The sequence below is a fragment of the Ovis aries genome, chromosome 1, assembly GCF_016772045.2.
Source record: "Ovis aries strain OAR_USU_Benz2616 breed Rambouillet chromosome 1, ARS-UI_Ramb_v3.0, whole genome shotgun sequence".
Taxonomy (NCBI): domain Eukaryota; kingdom Metazoa; phylum Chordata; class Mammalia; order Artiodactyla; family Bovidae; genus Ovis; species Ovis aries.
Window position 1 is genome coordinate 112,671,339 of NC_056054.1, and position 21,588 is coordinate 112,692,926.

Below are 21,588 nucleotides of genomic sequence, written 5' to 3' on the forward strand. Positions count from 1 at the left end.
CCTCTAAGGTGAGTTCTTCAAAAGAGACTGGGGCCTAATTAAGAGCTTATGTATAAAGAGCTAGAAGAGGCACCACTTCCGAAGCAGGGAGGGCTGAGAATTAAATCAGAGTGGCCTCTAGAACGTTAGAGGTATTTGGGATTGATCTGAGGACTCGTGCACCAGAGATGGCTTCATGAGAGTGTGCCCATGAAGTCACACAGGCTCTGTGCTCAGAGGGATCTTGGGCTTGTTTTAATGCTCTGCTATTTCTACTGGCTTGAAATTCTTAATGATGTTTGAAAAAGGGGCTCTTCATTTTCGTTTTTCAGTGGGCCCTGCAAATTATGTACCTGGTCCTGTATGGAGCCAAGATGAAGGACTTCTAAGTAATAAGTTTAAGAATCAGAAGTAGGAGCCTTCACTGTGGTTGTCTAGTACTCCATAAATATTGAAGAATATTTTTGCAAGTATAAAAAATGTACGTGTGTTCAGGTGGCCAAGAGGCACTTGAAAAGATGCTCAACATCATTAATTATTAGAAAAATGCAAATCAAAACTACAGTGAGATATCACCTCATACCAGTCAGTACGGCCATCATCAAAAAGTTTACAAGCAATAAGTAATGGAGAGGGTGTGGAGAAAAGGAAACACTCCTACACTGTTGGTGGGAATGTAAATTGGTGCAGTCACTATGGAGAACAGTAAGAAGATTCCTTAGAAAACTAAAAATAGAGCTACCGTATGACCCTGCAATCCCATTCCTGGGTATATGTCCAGAGAAAACTGTGGTTTGAAAGGATACATGTACCCCAGTGTTCATTCTAATGCTGTTTACAATAGCCAAGGCATGGAAGCAATTTAAATATCCACTGACAGATGAATGGATGAAGATGTGGTACAAATATACAATGGGATATTACTCAGCCATTGAAAAGAATGATATAATGCCATTTGCAGCAACATGGATGGACCTGAAGATTATCGTACTGAGTAAAGTAAGTCAGACAAAGACAAATTCATAGGATATTGCCTATATGCAGAACCTAAAAAATGATGCTATTGAACTTGTTTACAAAACAGAAACAGACTCACAGACGTAGAAAATAAATTTATGGTTACCAAAAGGGAAAGGTGGGTGGGAAATATAAATGGGGAGTTTGGGATTGACATAGACACATGGACTATTTCTAAAATAGAGAACCAATAAGTACCTACAGTATAGCACAGAGAAATCTGCTCAATATTCTGTAATAATATAAACGGGAAAAGAATTTGAAAAAGACTGATATATGCATAACTGAACCACTTTGCTGTACACCTGAAACCAATACAATATTGTAAATCAACTACTGCTGCTGTTATTGTTTAGTTGGTAAGTCATGTCTGACGTTTTGCAACCCCATGGAGTATAACCCACCAGACTCCTCTGTCCATGGGATTTCCCAGGCAAGAGTACTGGAGTGGGTTGCCATTTCCCTCTCTAGGTGATCTTCTTGACACAGGGATCTAATGTCTCCTGCATTGGCAGGAGGATTCTTTACCGCTAAACCACCAGGGAAACCCGAATCAACCACACTTGATTAAAATAAAAATAGCAAATAAAAAAGTAAGAATTCTGAAAAGAAAAAGTGTGTATACAACACTCTCTCTGAAATTTATGAATGGAAAAAAATAATTTCAAAATTAAAAATAAATAAATTTTAAAAAGAAAAAAAAGCTATGTAGATATGTTGGAGATGGGTAACACGTTGGATAAATCTATGCTGGATAAATCTAATCATGCAAACACTGCAGTAAGGTACAAATTTCAGTCTCTCACCTTGAAAGTTCTTTCTTGGTGCGCATCTCCATGGGTGTTTGTTGTTCCTGCACTTATATAGTCTCCTCCCACTAGAATACAGCATTTTTTCTTTTTGTCATATTGTTCGTTTCTTCAGTTAAGGACTAAATTATAACTAATGTTTCTCTGACAATGAGTTAAAAACCAAATGCAGGCTAGAACCATAAAAATACACTTAGAAGAGACTGGGTCAGAAAGACCTTTGTTTAGGTCCTCTTCATCTCAAGTAGGTGAAACATCCAATGATGTCTAACTTACTGCATTTTGAAGTCAGTTGAGTTCCAGAGAGCACAGACTTGGATCTGGTCCTTGCATATTTATGTGTGTGCGTCTGTTGTTGTCTTTGCTTGAGTGGGACTCTTGTGAGAATTTACACTAACTCATTCAGTCAACAAATACTGAGAACCTCCTATATACTAGACACTAGGGATAAAAGCAATGGCAACCCACTCCAGTACTCCTGCCTGGAAAATCCCATGGACGGAGGAGCCTGGTAGGCTGCAATCCATGGGGTCGCGAAGAGTCGGGCATGACTGAGTGACTTCACTTTCACTTTTCACTTTCATGCACTGGAGAAGGAAATGGCAACCCACTTCAGTGTTCTTGCCTGGAGAATCCCAGGGACGGCAGAGCCTGGTGGGCTGCCATCTATGGGGTCACACAGAGTCGGACGTGACTGAAGTGACTTAGCAGCAGCAGGGATAAAAATGATGAATAAGAGGTCAAGGGAAAAAAAGATGAATAAGATGCTCTCCTGTCCTTGTGGAGTTTAAACACATAGATATAAGGAAATATAACCAGAGACTTTCCGGGCAATCCAGTAGTTAAGACTCCATGCTTTCAATTCAGGGGGCGCAAGTCTGATCCCTGGCTGGGAAACTAAGATCCCACTGGGTGGTGAGGCACCAAAAAAAAAAAAAAAAAGAAATATAATCAAATCACTGATGATGCTATGTACAGAGCTTTATGGAACCACAGAAGAGGGACATTAATCCTGCTTTGGCAAAGAGGTGTTGAGGAGGAGGCAGGAAAGGCTTTCTGAAGGAATGACAATTGAGTTGATTTTTAAAGGATAATGAGAAGTTAGCCAGATAAAAAATAAAAGGTAGTTCAGTTAGAGGGTGCAACCTGACAAATTGGAGAAGCTAGATACAATAAAGTAGGTATGGTAGAACCACCAACAGGCTTTTCTTGCTGGAGCATAACATCTCAGGCTGGAGTGGGAAGAGAGAAGTCTAGAGAGATGGGATATGAGGCTGGGATGTAGGCAGTGCTGGTTCATGGGAGACCTTGTGTGCTGGAGATAGCAGCTTAAGTCCATCAGGAAGCTTTTAAAGGGTAAAATGGGAGATTACATGGTCAGATCTGTTGTGGATATCTAACTGCAGACTGTCTGGAAGATGGATCCGGGCAGGACTGGAGGCAAAGAAACCAGCTGGAACTCTTGCCGTAAAGTAGATTCAGGGTTGATAAGCCTGATCTAGGATAGTGGGAGGATATAGTGGAGGAGAGGGTTTTGAAAAATACACTGGAGGTGAAGTACTTGGAACTTGGTGATTACTAGCAGGTCTGGGTTGAGAAGGAGTTAAAGATGACTCCAGGTTCCTAGCATGGGAGATTGGGAGAACGCTGGCACCACCAGCTGGAGCAGAGACTACAGGAGTGTAGGGCCCTCCATGCTTGGGCCCATAGCCGCTTTCACAGTTGCCATTTCCTTTAGCTTTCAGTTATTAGGTACCCACTCTGTGGTGAGGAACTACGGGAAGGAGAAAAGAGAGGGTTCCTGTTATCAAGGAATTTACTGTCTGACTATGGAGACTGCATAAATAAATGGAACTCCTAGCTCTTACAAGGAAATGTATAATCCAACTCTAACTTGTGTGGTAAAGATCACGTTTCATATTATAGGTATTGCTTCATTAATTTATTCTTATTATGAGCGATGTACTGTGTAAGAATCCTTACTAATATTTACCCTAAAAGATAGGTAATATCACCCCTTTAAAGATGAGGAAACTGAGGCCAGAGAGTGTAAATAACTTGTGCAAGGACTACTATACCCAAGAGTTTATTAGATGACTTTACTTGGATGTCACACAGGCATCTCAAAGTCAGTATGTCTAAAATGGAGCTTTATGACACCTAAAGTACAAGCAACATAATAAAAAAAACACAAGTATTAATAGTACAGTTTGTGTTTCCCGGGTGGCATTGGTGATAAAGAACCCGCTTGCCAATGCAGATGTAAGAGATGTGAAAGACTCAGGCTCGATCTCTGTTTGGAAGATCCCCTGGAGTAGGAAAAGGCAACCCTCTCCAGTAATCTTGCCTGGAAAATTCCATGGACAGAGGAGGCTAGGGGGTCACAGTCAATGGGCCGCAAAGCGTAGGACATAACTGAGTGACTGTGCACGCACAGTACAATGTACAACGTGTACATCAGACAAAAAAGCTTCTGGACAGAAAAAGAAATGAACAGCAAAATGACAAGGCCACTTATGAATGGGAGAGAACATTCGTGAGCTACATATCTGGTAAGAGGTTACTATCGAAAATAAGAGGTTATTGTCCAAAATATCATGCAACTCAATAGCAAAACCCCCAAATAATCCAATTTTAAAATGAGCAAAGGACCCGAATAGACAGTTTTCCAAAGGAGATATTCAAATGGCCAACAAGTACATGAAAAGGTGCTTACCATCATTAATTTCTATGGAAATACAAATCAAAACCACAACTGAGATGTCATCTCACAGCTGTTAGAGTGACTATCATGAAAAGGCAAGAAATATAAAAATTGTGGACTACTATGTTGTACACCTGAAACATATTGTTCATCAACTATACCTCAATCAAAAAAAAAATCTAAAAATTAAAAAAAAAAAGACAAGAAATAACAATTGGTGGTAAGGATGTGGAGAAAAGGGAGAACTTGTGTACTGTAGGTGGGAATGTAAATTGGTGCAACCACTGTGGAAAATAGGATGGCAGTTCCTCAAAAAATTAAAAATAGAACTACCATGTGATCCAACAATTCCACATTTAGGGGCATATCTGAAGGGAACAAAATCACAAACAGATATCTGTATCTCCATGATCACTGCAGCCAAATAGGTAACAGCCAAGACATGGAAACAACCTAACTGGCCATCAATAGACACACGGATAAAGGAGATGTAATATATATGTTATATACATATACAATATTATATATGTATCATATTATGTCCATTTAAGATATGTTATATATTTAATTCAGTCATTAAAAAAAAGGAAATTTTACCATTTGTGACAACGTGGATGGACCTTGAGGGAATTATGCTAACAGAATCAGAAAAAGACAAATACTGTATGATCTCACTTATATGTGGAATCTAAAAAAACTCAAACTCATAGAAATAGAGATCAGATTTTTGGTTGGCAGAGGTAGGGGGAAAGGGTCTTTGGGTGAAGCTGGTCAGAAGGCACAAATTCCTGCTGCTGCTGCTGCTGCTAAGTTGCTTCAGTTGTATCTGATTCTGTGCGACCCCATAAACGGCAGCCCACCAGGCTCCCCTGTCCCTGGGATTCTCCAGGCAAGAACACTGGAGTGGGTTGCCATTTCCTTCTCCAATGCATGAAAGTAAAAAGTGAAAGTGAAGCCACTCAGTCGTGTCCGACTCTTCTCGACTCCATGGACTGCAGCCTACCAGGCTCCTCCGTCCATGGGACTTTCCAGGCAAGAGTGGGGTACCATTGCCTTCTCTGCAAATTCCTAGTTATAACCTAAATAAATTCTGAGGTTGTAATACACAACATGGTGACTATAGTTAACGCAACTATATTGTATATTTGAAGATTCTAAGAGAACAGATCTTAAAAATTCTCATTACAAGGAAAAAAGTTATAATTATGTGATGAATCATTTTTTCAATATGTACATATCAAATCATTATGCTGTTCACCTTAAACTTATACAATGTTATATGTCAATTGTAGCTCAATAAAAATGAAAAAAATAAAACCAAAAAACAAAAAAGAAATCATTGTCAACTCCCCACAAACTAACATCTCCTATATAACCTAACTTGGTGACTATCCCAACCTGCAAAAGTACAAAGAGCATGGAGTTTGGAGTCATACAGACCTAAGTTCAAATTTTGACTCTGGTTCTTACTTGTTGAATTTCTTTCTTTCTCTCCCTCTCTCTCTCTCTCTCTTTTTTTTTTTTTTTTTGCTCCTTTCCTAAATATTTGATGTGACTGAGACCCAGTTCCATGAGAGTCAAATATCATCAGGCTGGGCCATTCCCAGACTGGGGAAGGGAGGCTGATGTCCTCTTTCTAGATCAGTATCGATTAGGGAGGAGTTCAGGCTAGAGGAGAGATTCTCTGGCTGAGGGCTGCCTGTCACCTGGGCAAAGGAATTGCCCTGACCGTTTTTTTTCCCCCCAACTGAGGAATGAACCCTCACCCTTGGAAGTGAAAGCATGGAGCTCTAACCACTGGACTCTCCAGGAATTCCCTGGCCCTGAGCCTTCTTTCTCTTGGAGGAATTCACCTTGCCGTTCTTTGAGATGGAGCAGCTTTAGGAACACACCTCTCTGACTGTGCTCTTCTGTGTGCAGAAATGCTCCCCCAGCTCCAGGGTCTCTCCCTTTGAGCAAGCTAAGACTGGGAGGTGCTGCAGAATGCCCATGGAGCCACGGTGGACAGGCTTTCGGGGTTAACTCATGTCCTTGCCCTCTTCCATCATGCTTGTCCCAGCTCAGTTCTGAAAAACATCTGTGTTAGTTGTAGCCTGGTAGGTTAAACTCTCTGAACTTCATTATTCTTATTTGGAAAAAGGAGTTAGTAATACCCAGTAGCTGAGTTTGTTGTGAAGGTTAAACAAATTAATATATATAAACTTCCTTACACAGTGCTTGAATCATGGAAGGAAGTGAATACATATTCATTCTCCTGCCCTCTTTGTTTCCTTCCTCTCCACTGCCACCCTCTCCATGATATTGAGCCAGAAGCCAAGGAGTCACCTAGCCCCTTTTCTCTCCCTCCTTAAAAATAATCAGATGCCTGCTCTGTCATTCCTGTCTCCTGGCCTCTACATGCCCTCTGCCTCTTAGCTGAATTCAGGCCCTCATCATTTTCCACTTATCAATGGATGTAGTGGAATTAAATTATTAAATTAAATGATTCTGTCTATGACCAGCTTCATCTCTTTCCAACCCATTTTCCATGCTGTTGCTATTTCTAAAATGCAAATTTGATCTCGTCTCTCTCCTGCTTAAAATTCTTCATTTGCTTCTCATCATCTTTAGGATAAAATCCAATCTCTTTAGCATGTCACACAAAGTCCTTTATGATCTGGCCCCTATTTATCACTCTGCCCTCATCTGTCCAAACCCATTTACCTCTCCTGACCTAATGTCTGTATTTTTGCTATAGATGTGCTTAAGCATTTAGCTCCCTGAGGAAGCTATGCTCACACACCTCTGAATATCTGCCCTCATTATTCTGTCTGGTTGGAATTGCCACACACACCCCACTTCCAAACCGTCCCCCCGACACTCCCCACCTGGTCCTCCTGATCTTTTTTGCTCTTTGGGTCTGAGTCCAGCAGATCACTTCTGAGAGCCTGTGGGTTAGAGCCACACATCTGCACACACATTGTCACAGCACTCACCACATCGCAGAGCAACTGTCACTTTCTTTCTGACTCTGTCAATCAGTTGTGAGTTGTTGAAGTCCAGGGTACATCTTTTATTTTTGGATCCTTCAGTTCAGTTCAGTCGCTCAGTCGTGTCTGACTATTTGCGACCCCATGAACCGCAGCACGCCAGGCCTCCCTGTCCTTCACCAGTTCCCAGAGTCTACCCAAACCCATGTCCATTGAGTTGGTGATGCCATCCAACCATCTGATCCTCTGTCGTCCCCTTCTCCTCCTGCCCTCAAGCTTTCCCAGCATCAGGGTCTTTTCAAATGATTCAGCTCTCCTCATTAAGTGGCCAAAGTATTGGAGTTTCTGCTTCAACATCAGTCCCTCCAATGAACACCCAGGATTGATCTCCTTTAGGATGGACTGGTTGGATCTCCTTGCAGTCCAAGGGACTCTCAAGAGTCTTCTCCAACACCACAATTCAAAAGCATCAGTTCTTCTACGCTCAGCTTTCTTTATAGTCCAACTCTCACGTCCATACACGACCACTGGAAAAACCATAGCCTTGACTAGACAGACCTTTGTTGGCAAAGTAATGTCTTTGCTTTTTAATATGCTGTTGGTCATATTACACAGGTTAGTCATAACTTTCCTTCCAAGGAGCAAGTGTCTTTTAATTTCATGGCTGCAATCACCATCCACAGTGATTTTGGAGCCCAGAAAAATAAAGTCAGCCACTGTTTCCCCATTTATTTGTCATGAAGTGATGGGACCAGATGCCATGATCTTAGTTTTCTGAATGTTGAGCTTTAAGCCAACTTTTTCACTCTCTTCCTTCACTTTTATCAATAGGCTTTTTAGTTCCTCATCTGCATATCTGAGGTTACTGATATTTCTCCCGGCAATCTTGATTCCAGCTTGTGATTTTTCCAGCCCAGTGTTTCTCATGATACACTCTGCATATAAGTTAAATAAGCAGGGTGACAATATACAGCCTTGACATACTCCTTTTCCTATTTGGAACCAGTCTGTTGTTCCATGTCCAGTTCTAACTGTTGCTTCCTGACCTGCATACAGGGTTTTTTGGATCCTTAGGGTCTTGTATACTCCAAGCACATATAAAAAAGTTTATGGAGTGAATAAATGAGCTAGGATATGAATTGAGGTCTGATTCCAAACTCATGCTCATTCTATGTGGTATCATATTATTATTTGTGGATCCATTCATTCATGAAACAAATACTTAATGGGTTTCTATTTTTTCAGGCATTTTCTAGTAACGTATGTTATATGTCTTCTGGGTACATTCCTGTTTCCCTCTTAACTGCTGTCTCTCACAGCTGATTATCCTTTGCTGTTCTGAGTTTCTAACAGGATACTCATCAGTCTTTTTGTCTGATTCCTGACTCCTTTCTGACTTCTGAACCATTGCTGCATGCTGTTCGTACCTGCCTTGTTTGCATTTGACGTGGTCAACCTCACTCAGGTGGCTATTGAGTCAAATTTCCAGTCTGGGCTTGCTTTATCCCCTTTGACCTCCCAAGTTTTGGCACAAAAACTTCTTTGAACAAGAGGGATTCAGGATACCTCCTTTCCTTTATACTGGTAATCTAGTTTTGATCTTCTTTCTCTAAATTCATCAAAGATCTGTGACCTGTTGACTTCAATGGACTTTCTCCCAATTAAGCTCCCTATTGCTTTTGACTCCTTGACAATTACATTATCTTCTTTGAAATGCCTTTTCTCCCTAGCCTCTATGATATTATGCATTCCTGATTCTCCACCTGTACTTCTAATAGCTCTTTTTTCTTTCTCCTCTATTGGATTCTCATTTTTCCTAAGGCAATTGGTTATGGAAAACTGAGTTTGTTTTTTTTTTTCTAAGACTCAATTTAAACCTTCCCACCTTTCTTCTTCTATGTCCTTCCCTAGTAGGGCATCTAGTCACAAGGCTCAGGTAAAATATGAAAATAGCTCACATTTTAACATCATGGTTTACAGAGTACCTTTACATATCTGATTTCACTTATCCTCATTCTAGTATGTGAATGTCTCCGCAAATCAACTCCAGTTCTATCCATGGGGTCTTGCTATTCTTAGTAGTTTCTTCTGATGCCTGTTCAGATTATTATTCTCATTCTATTCCTTTTTCTGGACTCTCACCACACTTGCCCAGATTTCCACCGCAGCACCCATAATAATATTGCACCTTCAAGTTCACATGACCATCTCTCCCCTTCTAGACTGTCAGTGCTTTGTCCTGTGGGTCTTCTTTTCCTGACACCTAGCATATGTTCTGGCCATAACGTGTGTTTAACAGCCAGCGAATAATTGAATAAATTATCTTGTTCTGGTCCTGAATTCCAAGAGTCACTTTGAATCCTCTCCTAAATCCTGTCATTGATTCCTTATGCCTTACGTTTCTTGATGTTGTCCCTTTTCTTCTGTTATTTTTCCTGCAGTCACCCAGACTTTTTCGTTTTGTGCAAATATGACATCCCCATGTTGTCTCCCTGCTCTTGGTCTTCCTCTTGTCAAATCAATCCTATGTTTACCTTGCAAGAATAATCTAAAGGGACTTCCCTGGTGGTCCACTGGCTAAGACTCTGTGCTCTCAATGCAGAGGGCTGGGATTTGATCCCTGGTCAGAGAACTAAATCCCACGTGCTGCAACTAAGAGTTGGCAGGCTGCAGCGAAAGATCCTGCATGCCACAACGAAGACCTGGTGCAACCAAATATATGTTTTTTAAAAAGAGTAATATAAAAGTGCCATTTGTGTGAGGAGCAGGTTTAAACTCCTTATTCTGATATTCAAGACCTTCACACATCTCCTGAAACTTCCCCATCATATACCTCAGTCTTCTTTCAGTCTTCTTTTTTCTTTTCAGCACCCAGATGCCAGATCCACACCTTTTCCTCTTTCTGCCTTCCTTCCCCCATTTGTCTAAATTTCACCCTTCTTTTATCCAACACAAATCCTATTTTCTCCAGGAATCTTTTGAGTCTTTCAGTCCTACACAATGTCATTCTTCTTAGACCGATTACTATTTACTTCTGTATAGCTTACTGTTGTAGCATACTTGAGCATTTAATCATCTGTGGTAGGGATCATATCCCATTTAATCATCTATAGAGCTTCCCTAGTGGCTCAGATGGTAAAGAATCTGCCTGCAATGCGGGAGACTCAGGTTCTATCCCTGGGTTGGGAAGATTCCCTGGAGGAGGAAATAGCAACCCACTGCAGTACTCTTGCTGGAGAATTCCATGGACAAAGGAGCCTGGCAGACTACAGTCCACAGGGTCGCAAAGAGTCGGACACGACTGAAGCGATTTGACAGAGCATGGCACATGGTAGGTATCAGCAATTGATGACCTGTCAGCCAAATCTGGTATACTGTCTGTTTTTGCAGAGTCTGTGAGCTAAGAATGGTTTTTACATTAAAAATGTAAAAGAAGAAAAAGACTATTTCACTCATAGCACATGAAAATTATATGAAATTCACACATTAGTGTCCACAAATAAAGTTTTATGATAATATAGTCACATCTATTTTGTTTACATATTGTCTATGACTTCTCTCAAGCTATAATGAGAGACTCGAGTAATTTGACTATAGGTCCTGCAGAGCCTAAATTATTTACTTTCTGGCTGTTACAGAAAAAGCTTGTTAATCTATGATCTAGGGTTTTGAAGTCTCTGTATAATCCTTGCATCGCTATTCAAGAATTTTGGAGAGGTCTGCTTCATTAAAGACAGTCTTTTCAAGGCTAATTATCCATTTGTTAGAAAGGTAGGGGAAGCCAGAGAGTAGGCTGCATAGAATAGGAGCTAGCCTACTTAGAATTTAGTAACTTAGGCAACCAGATTCCCATTGGAAAGTGAAGGTCAGGGGATCCCAGGTGTAGGGGAAAAGATATGATCTTTTTTTCTATTTTCTCTGTTTCTGAAGTGGCAGAGAAAATGTAAACACACAGAGGGTCTAGCTAGTGAAAGGGTATTTGAGGTCTTATCTGAATCTAGTTGTTGAGAATGGATCAGTGGTTGCTGACTTAGAGAAGCTCAGCTATAAATGACTCAGTTATTGCAGGCCATGGAAGAAACTATCAAAAGGATGTAACAATGTATGGTAAAAACCACTACGATATTGTAATTAGCCTCCAACTAAAATAAATAAATTAAAAAAAAAAAGATGTAACAGCTAAAGCTGAAAGTGTTTGGCTTTGGCCGACTGAAGCTTCAAGAGGGCTAAGAGGTTTTGCAACGTCTAGAAGTATCACAGGCAAGAGCATTTAAAGGATTTCTTTAAAGTAGAAATGAAAGCTAGGTATTTCGGTATAGTAGTTGAAGTTATCAGAAAGTTCATGACTTTTACCTAGGTGTTCTATTTCTTTTCATCTTACTCTCATCATATTTTTCCTTAAAACTTATACAACATAGTGACTATTTAGTAAAGCTCCATCTTACTGAAAAATAATCTGTATAGATTGGGCTGTTGGCTTCGTCTTTCACATCTGCTCCCTACACCTGGGTAGAGTCCACTTGCTAGTTTTGGTACTCATACATGTACCACCAAATGGGTTGCTACCTGAACTGCAGGAAGAAAAAAGTTAGACTTTAAGATCTAGGACTTGCATATTGAGTGAAATCTATTTTAATGGCAACAAAAGGTGTAAGGCCATAAGAAGTCTCTCTTTTTTTTTTTTAATTTTTAATTTTTATTTATAGTTTCTCCACCACAGTGGAGCACAGTGGAGGATGCACTGACAGATTGAGACTGAATGAGTAAACAGTTGTAAATTAACTTTTGGAGGAGCTCACTACCTATTCAAGTGGACCCTAGGGAACCATCATTTTGGTGGAGAGGATTTTTTGCATTATGTGGGAGGTAGGATTGATGAATCTGAAAATGTCTTTCAACTCCTAAGAATAAAATCTTTCGAATCAGGCACTTAAAACTTACCCTGTTCTTTGCTACAGAACACTGTCCCCTTCCATCTCTGTCTCTCTTTCTCTCTCTGTCCCTCTCCTTCCCTTTCTCCTTTCTGCCCTTCTCTTTTTCAGACTGCCATCCCATAACTAAATCTTAATCTGCAACATCTCTTCCCTTTACCCTTTGATTCACTGCTGCCTGCTTCACATGTACCCTCTTGATTTCCTTCCAGCTCTTCTTTCTTCACTTTCTCAAACTCACACACCCCGTCCTTCCCCTTCTCTCCTTCCTTCTTTCGTATACTATTCCTTCCTTCTTTGCTCCCCCTACTTCATTTTCCATCCGCTCATCCCCCGACGGTCTCCCCCTCCTTCCCGCTCTCTGTCTTACCCTAGTTTGGAAATGCAGCAGACCTCTGAGCCTGCCACCATTGGTTATGAGGGGCTGTCACTCCGAGGCAAGAAGAGTTCCTATTGGTCGACTTGGAGGCGGGTATGGCGCTGACTATAAAAGGTGGGGCCAGCGGCGATTAACCTCGCGGCTCTGACAGGACACGGTCGGAAGGGGACTCCCGGCACGGAGCTGAGCGCTTGAAGCTGGGGTGCGGGCACTAGAACAACGGCTCTCTGCACCGACTCTTCCCGCCTCATCAGCGGGGACCCTGCTTCAGAGCCCGGCAACTCGCTGCCGTCGCCCGTGCAACCCGGGGGCCCTTTGTCTCCCCTGCACGTGCCGCGCCCCGCGCGCCCCGTCTGGTCTCAGAGATGAGCGAGGTGAGCGGCGCTGCCCGACTCCCCGCTGCGGGCTAGGGCTGCGGCGCGGGGAGGCCGCGGCTCGCGTGTCCCAGGGCGGCTCGGGAGGGTGCTGTAGTCCACATCCGCGGAGAATCCTCCCGGGGCGCCCACCTGCTTCTCTGGAAAAGCTCCCGTGTCCAGGAGCTGGGAGCGATTGGAAAAAGGGGGCTTTAAGTTTCCCGACTGTGGGTGGCGATTTTGGGGGACTGGAATCGAGTGTAGAATGGAGGGAGGCTGAAGTCTCTGGTTATAAATCTTACCCTCGGGATGCGGCTCTCTGCATCTGTTTTACTGTTCCGAGGTTACTCGGGCTTCCCTTCACTCCCCTGACTTCTGAGAAAACCGTTCACTTTTGTCCTCCTAGGGCTGCATTGCTTTTACATTCCGTAGGTAGCATTCAGCCGAGAACTCCAGCCTTTGCCCCCTGAGGTGGCCACTTTGCCCCTTTTAGGAAGGTGACATCCCACCCTCCATTCATTCAATCAAGAGCCAACTGACATTCAGAAGCCTTGTAGTGGGGGCCTGTTCGGCTCCTGGGGAGATGTCCCCTTCAAGAATAGACCTCCCTCTGCAGTGCTTGTTACATCCTGAGGCTCCGTGGTCATCTGAGCCAGACCCAATCCGTTAACTGTGATTTCCTCTATTCAGAGAACACTGTCCACGCTCCCTTCCACGCGGCACGTGCAGGGGAGACGGGTCAAAACAGAAACTGGGAAAGACCTGTGCCATTGTTTGACTGCATTTGCAGGCATCCAGAGACAAGGATCTTCCTTTCTGAGTGAAGTCGGTATGGGCAGTGACATCACAGGCTTGGTCTTGGCAACCCCTTTCCTAGTACCCAGGATCCTGTGTTAAATCCAGCTTCTCATCTATATGCCAGATCCCAGCTCTACTACTTACTATATGGCCGTAGGCAAGTTTACTAAACCTTTCTCTGCTTCAGTGTTTTATCTGCAAAATGGGGGTAATACTGGTTGTTCTAATGATTAAATAAGATATTATATGCCAAGTACTTAGTACCCGGCACAGAGTAGGCACTCAATTTATGTTAGCTATTCTCTCTCTCTCTTTTTAAAATTTTAACTTAGAGGCCTTTTTTTTTTAGAGTGTTTCAGAAAAACTAGCTTGAGAATTCTCAAGAATACAGATCAGTGAAGGGGCAGGACGCTGGAGCCGGGGTCTCAATTTAGATCTTCATCTTAAGCAAGAGCTCTGCTGGCTACCAAAAGCTGTCACCCAGGGAGCCAATTAGTGCCAACTACTATGTTTTGGTTGCCATGTCCACTAAATTCATCCTGGAAAATCCAGCTAGTCTGGGGGCTGCAGATGAGCTAAAGTGGTTTCCTGTCCCTCAGATAGTTGTGACTGTGATTACAGCAGCCTTTCAGAAAGAAAAGGAAGAGGAAAAAAAAAAAGATTCAATCTTATTTCCTTTTGCTTCTTTCAGCTCTAATATGAGAGGAGAGGTTTTCCATTCCCTCTTTTCACTAAGGTCTAGAGTTTAATGCCCCCTCCAGTGTTTCTAAATCTGAAAGTTGCAATTCAAGCCATCCCCTGGGGGTTTGTGATCTGAGGGCTATGCCAACAGGAAGATGTATGGTTAGTCTGTGCTTTTAAGGGGAAGTGCACAGCCTTTCTGTAGAATATGCTACAGGGGCTGGGATTTAGAGTGGTATTTTGGTGGAGTGACAAAACTGTCACAAAGCAGTGTCAAGGAAAACAATTTGGTGTTTGAGGGGAACATCAAGTCTTGACTTAGCAGCTGGACTTGGCTAGCCTCAGTCAGGAACTCAAGTAAAATGGTGAGAGTAGGATCCTTGAATGGGAAGTAACCATCAGTTGTCTGCAGGGCTGCCCAGACTTTCAGGCTGTCAGAGTGATCTGGCTCTAACTAGCAATTTAGCCGTCAAAGTTGCCCCCTAATACGGAGCTGAGCCCGACTTCAGGGATGAGTATTTATGAAATCCAGAAACAACTACCTGGGCTTTCACAGAGACCAACTGTCTCTGAACCAGATCCCCAAAGGGCCTTGAATTCCCTTGAGGCCAAGACCCAGCCTGCTTTCTTCCTCCTGTAAAAGTTATGATGAAAAGCGGAAGTGTTGCCCAGAGCTCTGAAGCTCCTGGGAGACTCCAAGCTCCTTTATTGCTCTCAGCCCAGCCCCAGGGGTCTCCTATTTCAGGCTGAGTTCTAGCCAGGAAAGCCCTGTGCACTCTGAATCTTATGTAAGCTTCACCTCCTCCACCTGCTTATTTTCTTGCTTCAGAAAAACTGCATGAAATGAGAGGATTTGGGATCGCTTGAAGAGATTCCCATTTCAAATGAAGAGCAAAAGTTGGGAGGGGGAGGTAGTCTCCAGACCTAGAGGAAAAGTGTAGGGTCCTGGTGACACTGCTGGGGAGGGTCTCTGGTTACACTTTGCCTTCCTGGCTCTTTGCTGTCACTCAGTACTGCAGCAGAGCATTTCCCTGTGAATGTGTGTGCTCATGCGGCTGGAGCCGCAGGCTCATCTCCAGCTTGTCTGCATTCACAGCTGCAGGCAGGACTTGATTGCTGTCAATCAGCCTGTCTCTTATAGTTTAATAACTTTTTGCCAGTTTCAGTGAAGAATGGGAAGATGCAATGGGAGTCCCTGAGGGCTCTTTCCTATGATCCCTTCTCATATGGTGTAGCTGGCTGCTTAAAGCACACTTGCAAGTTTTTCTGTGATCTTGTTGCACTTCTCAAGTGTAAAAAAGCCCAGCTGGAGGAATCCTTTGGTCCAGCAGTCATTCTGTTGAAACAAAGGTTATGGAGGTCTGATAACTAGTCCATGGTGTCTGCCCCATAGTGTCTGTCCCCAAGCTGGCAGGGGATGGAGCATGGGACAGATCAGTTAGAAACCTCACTAGAACCAGTACTCCCTGCTTTTATTATTCTGCTTGCTGTCTTCCTTGGTAATAGGAATGGAACATGGTAAAGAATCTGCCTGCAATGCAGGAGACCTGGGTTCAATTCCTGAGTTGGTCAGATCCCCTAGAGAGGGAAATGGCAACCCACTACAGTATTCTTGCCTGGAAAATCCCATGAAGAGAGGAACCTGGTGGGCTAAAGTCCATGAGGTCACAAAGAGTCAGACATGACTGAGTGACTAACATAATATATCATATTTTGGGGATCACATTCTTCTTCCTGTGCATATCTGTCTGAGTCTACAAGCCTTCTCCAATGTAAGTTTGGTCAGAGTGACATCATTCTGTTATATCTTTTGTGAACCAGTTGTTAGGGAACCTGGTAGGGACTCGGGGGAAATCCAAGTTTCTTTCTCACTGTATTTAATTGTGATGATAATTATATTGGACATATAAAATAGAAAAGCTTGATATTGGAAAGCTTTCTACCTCTAGAAATATCTGTCTCCTAAAGTAAGAGAAACCATAACTTGGTTCTAGAATTTGCTCCTCTTAGTCATCCATCCAGGTAGTCGACTTTGGCTGCTTCAGCAGGAGACTCTCTGGCTGGTCCAAGTGGATGACTTTGTCGTCCTGTGACCCAGGATTATAGATGACTCTTTTTCCTAAGCTGCAGCTGTGATCAGTTACACTTTAGAATATCACGTCTCTATAGGGTCAGGCATCCATAAGTAATGTGGCTGAAGTCCAAATATGCAAACCTGCAGTCTTTCATCTCTCCGTGGAGGGTCTGAACCCTGAAAAAAGTGATGGGTATAGGCTTGCAGAGGCAGTGGAGGAAGAAGGATCAGGTTAATAACTGTCTTTTCAAGGTAATGATTCTATAAATGCCTCCTCCTGTTTTCTTTCTGTTTTATCTGTAGTTCCAAACTGTCTTTCATGAGTCTATGTTATCATGGGAAAAAATAAGCTTAGTTTTGCAAAAACCTTTCTAGAAGAAATACAGGTAATATTTTTCATCAAGAAAATCTCAAATAATATATCAAAACATTTTAGTGATATAATTTCAGATTCATTAAGGAGCCCTAAAGGTCATCTGGCCCAGTCTTCTCATTGTGCAGACAAGGAAACTGAGGCCCAAACCTCAGCATTAGCGTCAACCATGGGCACAGACGACTGCCTTCTTATCCCCAAAGAGCTCTCCCTAAGACTGTTAGTGTGTGACCCCAGTGACAGAGTGATATGAAGGCTGCATGCAACTTTGGACAATACTACAAATACTTTATATAGGAAATCTAAGCAGGATGACTTAGTCACTCCTGAGTAAGAGAATAGAAAGGAGAGACCAACATAGGAATGAAAGCACTATTCTTCCTTGAGAGGCCTAGTCACCTTAAAAATGGGTGCAATGAATGTGCTGAAGTGGAGTAGGGAAGTTAATAGGAATCAAGGGAAGGGGAAGCCCAGAGGCCCTCTTTTTATGAATTTTTAGCTTCTGGTGTCCATCATTTATTTCCTTATGTGTAGAGCATCAAGGACCAGAAGGAGAGGTTTTCTTCAGAGAAGAAAGGAATGACCAATTCTGTGAACTCTAACGTGTTTGATGTGGAGGACCCATTGCTGAAAAGTGGGTATTTAAGTAAAATTGCTATACTTGATGATCAAACAGATGCTGAACAGTCCTCCTTTACTTGGCCACTCAATTTCCAAAGAGAGTATAGTGGCTTCCAGAGGAGAAACCTAGAAGAGGAAAAGAAGAATGTATTAGGCTGGCAAAGTAAGTGATCAGTACTAAGTGCATAATTGTCTAAATCCATACTCCAAACCCGCTGCTCAAAATGGCTTGACTTGCCCAGGATTATTTTACCTGCAAGAGTAAGCCAAGCCAGAAGCAGATCCCAAACCGCTTTCTCTGAGAAATCTGCATCTCTGCAGGTGCCTGGACCTTATCACATTCTCCTCCTTGAAGCCTGACAACTGCTTGATTCCAGGCTGACACCAGAAGGCAGGCCCACCTAGGTTTCCCAACACCCCATCCAGGGAAAAGAGGTGCCATTTACCATTCCGGTGTCCTTGGTGTTGCCTCCCTCCCACGCAAAGCCCTCCAGCTGCATGTTTGCTTGTAGGCTGTGGTGGGATTAATACGTTTATTTTGGGACATTAACGCCATGGGTGGGATGCACATTGAAGATTATAGTAATAAATGATGCTTTGGCACTACTCTTTTTCCTCCACCCCCTTCCCTCAGTATGGGGTGAAGGCACAGTTCCAAGCTGTGCGCAAAGCACCACAAATAACACTCATTAAATTGTGGCAGTCCATGCTGGGGGGGAATGGGCCGGGGCCTTTGACTCACTGCATACCGTGAGCTGGCATAAGCAAGGAATTGTGCCTGACTCCAGTGGGGGGTACTGCTATTCCCAGAAACAGAGGTGGGGTGGCTGAATGGGGAAGGACAGACCAGCGGGCTTGGGAGCTCGGACTGCTTAGATTCTATTCCTGTCTTAGGAGGCACCCGAGCTATAAGGTATTTGAGTTATGTGCCTTATGTTAGGAAAAGAAGGTGTGTATGTAGAACTGGGAATAAGGATTCATAGTTCTTTTTCTGCTATGATCTTGAGGGTGACCTTGAGAAAGTCTTTCTGAAGCTGTTTGAGGACTGCAGCTGGTTGCTACACTGAAAGAATTGAAACAGTTCCAACGGCGCTCCAAAAACAGCAGTCTGGGGTCTTTCAGGGGCACCAGGGGATCCCAAAGGCCTTTCTAAGGATCTTTAGCACTGAACTTCATTTAACATTGGCGGGGGGACATGTCAGCAGGGATAGAAGGGTCTCTGGGGGGCTGAAGCCTCTTTGTCACAACTTGTAAGCAGATGCACTAACCCTGTCTCTCTTCCCTTTCTGTGCCTCTAAAGCAAGCAGGGAGCTTACACAACCTAGGATTTATGTCAATACTCAGGCAAGAACGAGGTGTCTGGGATTCATATCTGGGATTTTTAGGTTTCAGTCCTTTTTTAGATTTCCCTGCCCTGGATTGTAGGACAGGATTCTAAGCCCTTGTGCCTGTTCATCTGGATTACATGATTCTAACAGTACTATAATGTGTGTATAACATGCTTTTATTTGCCCAGCATCCAAGTTATATCATGCAAAAGCAGGGTACATGTTGCCCAGGTATGATGAGATGCTCCTTTGTTCCTGTCTGTCGCTGCTAACAACCTGTGATACCTCTTGAAAGACGCCAGTAGGATGAGGAGTATGGGAAAATCTGGGTGGTTTACCTTTCCTATGGTTAGTTTTAACTTGCTGCTTGGAGCAGAGGGGGTGACACTGTCTTGCCTCTTCCCTGTGACAATGGTTGCTGTGGCAACACCGCTGAAGATGAAAGAGACAAAGAAAGGAAGAACTGCAGCCTAGGAAGGGGGTGGGGCAAGGAGGGCCTAGAGTTACAGGGCACCTATTTCCAATAGTGGTAGCAAGGAAACAGCACCTAAGTTGCGACCACTTTGACTGTTTTTAGGTGCGTTGCCAAGACAATACAAACTAAACTGTCCTCTGAGGCAAGGAGTATATTTCCACAAACATCTTTGTGATACGTAGATGGATGAAAGAACTTGATCAAAGAGATGTGGTTTATTTGCCCCTGAGCACTAATCACTTCCCAGTGGTCTATGACTGGAAAAAAAAATAAATAAATAAAGGAAGGGAAAAAAGCAAATAAACAATGTGTTTGTGTCTAAGGGTTCTTTGAAGTAAAACATGAACACTGTTGGAGGTACTCTATTGGAGATGTCCTCTTGTACACCCCTGACCTGGGACTAGTTCCAGCAGGCTCCAGGACTCCAGACATGGGCAGAGGCTGTACAGAATACAATTTCTATCCAAGCAGTCTGTTGTTGGACCCTTTACCAAAGGTTTAGAGCCCTTGTCAGCATTTTTTGGGGTCACGCATTGGGAAGATAGGGGGATTGTGATTTCCAGGGTTAGTTTCGAGTAAAAAGAGATCAGTTATGAAACTCCTTTCGTACCAGAATAAGCCTCCAGGGCCTTTAGAACCATCCCAGGTATTCCCTTCTTTCTTCAGTCCCACTTAGTGAAGATCTACTCTGTGGAAAGCTCTGCTGTTTCATTCCAGGACTTGGACCATGCAATACCCTAGTAACTTGACCTGTTCTTATATTCAACCCAGAGTTACCTTACTTCAGAATAATAACTATTTATGTTCATATGGACTAGACATTTTACATCCGTTTTTCTAGTTCTCTTTACCTTTTAGGATAGATATTTCTCTTCTGCAGATGAGAGATCTGAGCACAGCAAGGCTAACTGCCTTCCCAATGTCACACAGCTGGGAGTGGCAGAGCTGGGGCAGTCAATTCAGATCCAGGATATGAACCCAGATCTGTCTAACTCGACCTAATATGACATACTGCTTCCACCAGGAATTTGAGGCTTAAGAAAAGTTTAATTCATGTGAACAAATATCTATTGAGCACCTACTATGTGCAAGGTATAGGTTGCAGTTACTGCTAGTGATACACAAATGAATGGACCATGCTTTCAAGGAAATGGGTTCTGGTGGGGTGGTGAAGGTGGGGAAAGGGAGGTAAGACAAGTACACAGTAACCGTAATACAAGTAATATGAAATACACTTCTAGAGAAGCTCTTCCCCTTCACCCTCAGCTCTCTTTCGGGTAAATGCGCTTAAGTGAGGAGAAACAATGACCTAGCTTCACTGTCTCTGAACCACTACGAAATGAGGCCCTCAGCTATCTGGATACAAATTAGATTTTAGAAAGCTAGGTGCGGTGGCAAACAGAGCAGAGCCGGAGCTCCCTTCATTCTTTCAACAAATGCTAACTGGGGACTTACCTGGTGGTCCCATGGTTAAGAATCTGCCTTGCAATGCAGGGATTGTGGGTTCGATCCCTGGTTAAGGAACTAAGATCCCACATGCCACAGAGCAACTAAGCCCAAGGCCCACGACTCCCGAAGTCTGCCCACTCTGGAGCCCATGCCCCACAGCTGGAGAGTCTGTGTGCCATGGTGTGCAAAGGTCCCACAGGACACACCGAGGATTGTGCGTGCTGCAACCAAGACCTGACTCAGCCAAATACACAAAAATTTTTTTTAAGTGTTAGACTGAAAAAAAGACAAATACTGAGTAGATATCGTGTGTAAAGGCATTGTTCTAGACCCTGGGACTACAGGAGTGAGTAAGATACTGCCGCTACCCTCACAGAAGCTCTCACACTGAGATGAGGGAGACATTCAGTATCTAACCACTAAATTAATATGTAATTACATTAATAAAAAGTACTATCAAGGAGAAATACTAGGTGCTGTGAAAACTTATAATGAGGGACCTAGCCTAGTCTGGGGAAGCTTAGAAGAGCTTCCTGGAAGAAGGAATTCTTGAGGAGAGCTCTGAAGAATAGGAATTAACTAGACAAAAGGGAAGCAAGGGTGAACGTGTGTCAAGGTATCGAGGCGGGAAGGAACAGAGACGAGGTT

The 21,588-nt window shown here is 43.0% G+C and overlaps 1 non-coding gene across 1 annotated transcript; it reads left to right on the top strand.

Annotated features, from left to right (window-relative positions):
- The first annotated feature begins 12,926 nt into the window (after nt 1–12,926).
- Nucleotides 12,927–19,773, top strand: LOC101105373 (uncharacterized). The gene is made up of 2 exons (XR_009600634.1): nt 12,927–13,162; nt 13,932–19,773. It is a non-coding gene; the product is annotated as an uncharacterized LOC101105373 (transcript).
- The last annotated feature ends 1,815 nt before the right edge of the window (nt 19,774–21,588 follow it).